Genomic DNA, 6,609 nt, shown 5'->3' on the forward strand with positions numbered 1-6,609 from the left:
ATACAATGGAGTATTGCATGGCAATGAGAGAGAATGAAATTTAGCCATTTGTAGCACAGTGGATGGACTGGGAGGGTGTCATGCTAAGCGAAATTAGTCAGGCAGAGAAGGACAGATACCATATGTTTGCACTCACACGTCTAACAGGAGAACAGGAGAAACCTAATGGAGGACCATTGCGAGGGGAAGGGGGAAAGAGTTGGGGAGAGAGGGAAGCAAAACCTGAGAGACTATTGAATACTGAAAATGGACTAAGGGTTGAAGGGGGAGGGGAGGGGGGAAGGCATTGGTGGTAATGGAGGAGGACACTTGTGGGGAAGAGCACTGGGTGTTATATGGAAACCAATTTGACAGTAAACTATTAAAAAATAGTCAGAGACTGTTTTATGCTCAAATCAGTCTATTCTAAGAAGAGCACTGGGTGTTATATGGAAACCAATTGGACAATAAACTATTAAATAGTCAGAGACTGTTTTATGCTCAAGTCAGTCTATTCTAAGAAGAGCACTGGGTGTTATATGGAAGCCAATTGGACAATAAACTATTTAAAAATAGTCAGAGACTGTTTTATGCTCAAGTCAGTCTATTCTAAGGAGGTTCCAGCAACATGGATTTGTATGCTGGCTTAGGCTGAGAGTGAGTCAAAGTTGAGTGGCCTAGGAAAAGGAGAGAAGCTAAATTTGATCAGTTAAGACTAAAGGGCATTTTCTTCTAATTGATCAATGGAGACGAACAGTTCAGGTAATCATTTATGAGACAAGGAATGGGAATTTGGAGGGCCCTTGTGTTTTCAAAGGAAAATATTAGGGACATTTGTGAGTCTTATCTGTGTCATGGAGGAATGGTGTCCCTTTGCAATAAGCCAGTTCTGGGAACACAGAAGTGTGGGGGTGTTTTGGCCGGCTGGCCAGTGGATGCGGGTTCCTGAGGGAGGGAGTGAGAATAGGGCAGGACAGGGAGCACAGAGAGTGGAGGCCAGGCATCGTTTCCGATCAAGCCACTCTGCTTTTTTATTGAGAGACCACGCATGCCTTATAAAGGGTAGAAGTCTCTCAGCACGCTGCCTGAGAGGCTAACAAGGCAGGCTTGGGAGGTAAACAAGAAGACGTCAGCCGAAGGTGATAATACAGCTCTTGCTGTGCTGAGAGTGATAATGCAGCTCAGCTGTGCGGGTGGCTGATCTTGCAGGTCAAGGCACATGTCTTTTCTTCTGGCAGCTCCCAACATGGGGGAATTTCCGAACTGTTGCTGTTTTCCAGGATCACAGAGTTCAGGTAACATTCACCATTGTCAGTGGGAATACATTGCAGGACATTGGTCTTTGCTCAGGAATTAGGAAAAGCAACTCACTCCAGTGATATATTAGTTGTTTGCTGAATGACGGGTTGGAACAAGCCTGTTAGATGCTGCTTGGGTAGAAAATATTAGCCTATGATGATACTGAGTAATGCCTGTGTAATACATATCAAGTTCAGCCTTCCTATAACAAAAAAAATTTTTTATAGTGAGAAAACTAAGAAATGTGACAATGGCAAATTTTAACTGAGACCTGGTGCTTCTGGAAAACTGGAAGGTTAAGAAATTCCCCCCCCCCCCCCCCCGTGTTCCAGGAAATGGCTTACTACTATAAAGAAGCCCCCCCTTTGCTATATGACTTAAATATAACTTGTTTACATATAATCAGGTCAAACACAGACACTCCAAATTCTCATTCTTTGCCTCATAATTGATTAGCTAAAGTGTTTTGTTCTCACTGATCAATGGGAACGAAATGCTTATTAACAAAATTTTGTTTAAGATTCTGTCTTTCCTGTAGATCTCTGAAATTGACTCATATTCAGACAGCTGAGGTATAGCCTTCTAAGTCAGAAGAAAACATGCTGCCATAGAATAAAACATCTGATCTACTATCAGATAATGTCATCCTTCCATCCCACTTCTCTACACCCAGTTCTTTCTATCTCTATTTACTCCTGTATAAAAGAAAAACCTTTTCTGCCTAACTCTTGAGACTTGTAGAGCTTATAGTCACAGTGTTCTCCCTATTTAAGTAGTTATCTTTTTCTCTTGCACTAAATGCTTTTGTATAAAGTATCTCCTAAGTTCCAATTTGGTTTTTATTTGATGGTATCTAGGGAGGTAGGCAGGGGACAGATCACAGAGCCTTGCCATTCCAAGGTAATGGAAAAGCACTAAAAATTTGTTAAGAGAATGATGAAACCAAATTTGCATTATGAAACATCTTCCAAACCTAAAGGATGGGAAGGCATTTCTGTCTTGGCCATTTGTGTGGTTGGTGGGGCTTCCACTGAGGAGAGAGAGAAGTTGGCATAAGAGGAGGTGATACATTCATTTTGAACATACTGAATTTGAGATGACCTGGAGACATACAGTTAGAGCAGGATGTGATTCTGAAGCTTGGGGGAAAGATGTGTATTAGACAATGAGCAGCATATATGTGATCATCAAAGCCCTGGAGTGGATTTCCTTTTCAGCTACACTGTAATATATAAGATCTCTTCTCTTTCATTTCCAGTCTTCCCTAGATAATCTCACTCCAACTTTAACCTTTATTTTTGTTTCCCTTTGTTCTTACTTATTTAAAATATATGGACACTGATGTATAAGTTATAAAAGTTAACTCTGCATCAGTGAAAAGCTAAATTAAATTTGCTATTCCTCTCAGGCCATATAGCTTCATTTAACACATTTAAGTGACTCTCCTCATAATGAAGTTGAATAAGTATCAAATAGAATACTTATTTACCATATGGTAGTATTTAACACAAAAGTGGGCAACATCTTTACTGCTAGTGTAACAGGGTGGGTTAGTGGAACTAATATATCCTAAGGGCTTTACTACATACTTAATTGGAAGTCATGAGGCATAGGAAAGCCAGAAAGTAGAAAACAAGATAAAGGCAAAGTAAACAGAAAGCAGACTAAAGGACCCATAATGGGGAGTTTTAAAGGATGGAGTGTTTGGTGATACCAATATTTATGTCAGGGAACTCCTAATGGCTTTACAGTACTAAAAGTTTAATTTAAAAAGTGTTTTTTAAATGTTTATTTTTTGAGAGAGACAGAGCATGAGCAGGGGAGGGGCAGAGAGAGAGAGGAAGACATAAAATCCAAAGCCAGTTCCACACTGTGAGCTGTCCACACAGAACTCAACATGGGGCCCAAACTAATGAACTGTGAGATCTTGACCTGAGCTGAAGTCTGACACAACCGACTGAACCTCCCAGGTGCCCTTAAACGTTTAATTTTTAAAACAATTTCATAAATATTGGAGAATGACTGTTATAGTAGGCCAGCCTGACAATAGAGTCACGTCTTGTTTTAGATCTACACCATCCTGTGACCACAAAATAAGTCACGTTTTACCTTAAGAATAAAATGATGGAAATCCATACTTTGTTAAAATATACCCTTCTCAAAAACTTCGCCAGCAATTTTAGGAGGGTTCTATAACTGAATCTATCGGCTCTAATTCCTCTTGTTCTCTGGCATCCACCATCAATGATATAAGTATATGTTCATGCCATGGCAGCTCATTCCAGGCCCTCCCACCACTTGGAATGAGCCACACAAAGCCGCAGTGCTTAGGAAACCAACCTCCTTCTCAATTCTCTGCCAGTTTTTACCCCAAATCTCCTTTGTGCCAGAATCTTACTTTAAATAGGTCTGTTTGGTTTTTTCCTAGGCCTCTGTCCTCTAACCACTTAATTATTCAAACTACTCTATTCCTGTTTTGGCCGGCTGGCCAGTCGATGTGGTTCCGAACCTGAGGGAGGGAGTAAGAACAGGGCAGGACAGGGAGCACAGAGAGTGAAGACAAGGCAGCGTTTCAGATGAAGCTGCTCTCTTTATTGAGAGACCACGCGTGTCTTATATAGGGTGGAAGGCGGGCAGCTGACGTGAGGCAGTTGCTAGGAAACAAGGGCGGGGACTGCAGCGTCAACAAGCTGCCGGAGAGGCTAACAAGGCAGGCTTGGGAGGTAAACAAGAAGGCCTCAGCTGAAGGTGATAATGCAGCTCTTGCTGTGCTGGGAGTGATAACGCAGCTCAGCTGTGCAAGTGGCTGATCTTGCAAGTCAAGGCACATGTCTTCTGGCAGCTCTTCTGGCAGCTCCCCATATATTCCAAGCACTATGTGAGGTGACAGGGATACAACACTGAAGTAAGAGACAGACTTTCTCCTTGGCTTTTCTGGAGCTTATAGTCCAAGTGCCTTGTGAGCATTATTTTTTTTTTTCAGTTTTTACGAATGCTTTTTCAGGTAAAAACTATTATTATCTTCATTTTACAATCCTAAACTTGTTTAGTTCCTTGTCAGAGTCATAGAGCTAGTAAAGGCAAAACCAGGACTTAAACCAGGGCTGATTCCTAATAGTCTCTCTCAAAATGACTTTATAAAGCTGGACAGTTTATAGAAGTCAAATCTACCGATATCCTTACCTACCTCACTCTTCCATTAACCCCTTTGTACCAATACAATGTCCCTTTGTGAGGTCTGCTTCCCAACTACCTCCATTAGAAACTTACATATATATCAATAGGTAAAAGCCTAAGTCAGGGTAGAGGAAATAGACAAAAAGGAAGTGTACTAGGTATTCTGTGTATTAAGAACATCTGTAAAAAGCTCCATAGGGCAAAATGCTTTTGTATAAGTCAGAAAAAAACTTTCTGAAGATAATCACATGGTAAAATACTTTTGAGACTGGTGCCTAAAATTCTGCTGTATATTTTAACTGAATAATGATGATCAGTCTGGTCTAAAGAAGACTATTCTTGCCCAACAGAAATCTCTTTGGCTATAAATAAGATCTAAAATGAAAGGTTAACAGCACTAAGGCAGCAAGATCAGGGATTTTATTTGGGTTTGGGGTGTCGCTGGCAAAACATTCTCATCAAGACACCATATAAATGCTTGCTGGAAATTAAGCTGTCCTTCACATTCAAAGGAATCACTGGGTTCTACTCATAATGTTGTGGCTTTTTAAATTGCTTCCCTAGTTGTGAGTATTGATGTGTTCTGAGTCACCCATGCTTTTTTCATTCGGGCTCTCTGTGAAAAGCAGTACACTTCTGAGATATAGATGACATATAAAACACTCTAGCTGTGTCTCTGTGTAACAAACATTGAAGCAGTGCACTCTACCCTACTGAATAAACAGCTTCAGAGTTTTACCCTGTGCTGCATTTTTTATTACAATTTACTTCCTAGCATGTGGAGTAAGATATATTTAAAATCTTAAATGTTCTAATGCCTTTACATTATATTCTTCTTTTTGTAAACGAGACTTTATTTTTTTTAAATTTTTAATGTTTTTAATTTATTTTTGAGAGACAGAGAGAGACAGCGAGAACAGGGGAGTGTCACAGAATCTGAAGAGAGGGAGACACAAAGTCTGAAGCAGCCTCCAGCCTCTGAGATAACTGTCAGCATAGAGCCCAACACGGGAGTTGAACCCACGAACCGTGAGATCATGACCTGAGCCGAACCCGGATGCTTAACTGACTGAGCCACCCAGGCGTCCCCATTATATTCTTCTTTCTTTTTTAAATATTTTATTGTCAAATTGATTTCCATACAACACGCAGTGGTCTTCCCCACAAGTGCCCTCCTCCATCACCACCACCTCTTTTCCCCCCTCACCCTTTCCCTTCAACCCTCAGTTCATTTTCAACATTCAATAGTCTCTCAAGTTTTGCATCCCTCTCTCTCCCCAACTCTCTTTCCCTCTTCCCCTCCTCGTGGTCCTCCATTAGGTTTCTCCTGTTTTCCTGTTAGACCTATGAGTGCATACATATGGTTTCTGTCCTTCTCTGCCTGGCTTATTTCGCTTAGCATGACACCCTCGAGGTCCATCCACTTTCCTACAAATCGCCATATGGCATTCTTTCTCATTGCCATGTAATACTCCATTGTGTATATATACTACAACTTCCTGATCCACTCATTAGGTGATGGACATTTAGGCTCTTTCCATGTTTTGGCTATTGTTGACATTGCTGCTATGAACATTGGGGTACATGTACTCCTATGCATCAGCATTTCTTTATCTCTTGGGTAAATCCCCAGCAATGCTGTTGCTGGGTCATAAGGGAGTTCTATCGATAGTTTTTTGAGGAACCTCCACACTGTTTTCCAGAGCAGCTGCACCAGTTTACATTGCCACCAACAGTGTAGGAGGGTTCCCGTCTCCCCACACCCTCACCAGCATCTGTAGTCTCTTGATTTGTTCATTTTAGCCACTCTGACTGGCGTGAGGTGGTATCTTGGTGTGGTTTTGACTTGTGTTTCCCTGATGATGAGTGATGTTGAGCATCGTTTTATGTGCCTGTAGGCCTTCTGGATATCCTCTTTGGAGAAGTGTCTGTTCATGTCTTCTGCCTATTTCTTCACTGGGTTATTTGTTTTGTGGGTGTGAAGTTTGGTGAGTTCCCTGTATATTTTCAATACTAGCCCTTTATCTGATATGTCATTTGCAACTATCTTTTCCCATTCTGTCTGTTGCCTATTAGTTTTCTTGATTGTTTCCTTTGCAGTGCAGAAGCTTTTTATCTTGATGAAGTCCCAAAACTTCAGTTTTGCTTTCATTT

This window comes from Suricata suricatta, chromosome X (assembly GCF_006229205.1).
Source record: "Suricata suricatta isolate VVHF042 chromosome X, meerkat_22Aug2017_6uvM2_HiC, whole genome shotgun sequence".
Taxonomy (NCBI): Eukaryota; Metazoa; Chordata; class Mammalia; order Carnivora; family Herpestidae; genus Suricata; species Suricata suricatta.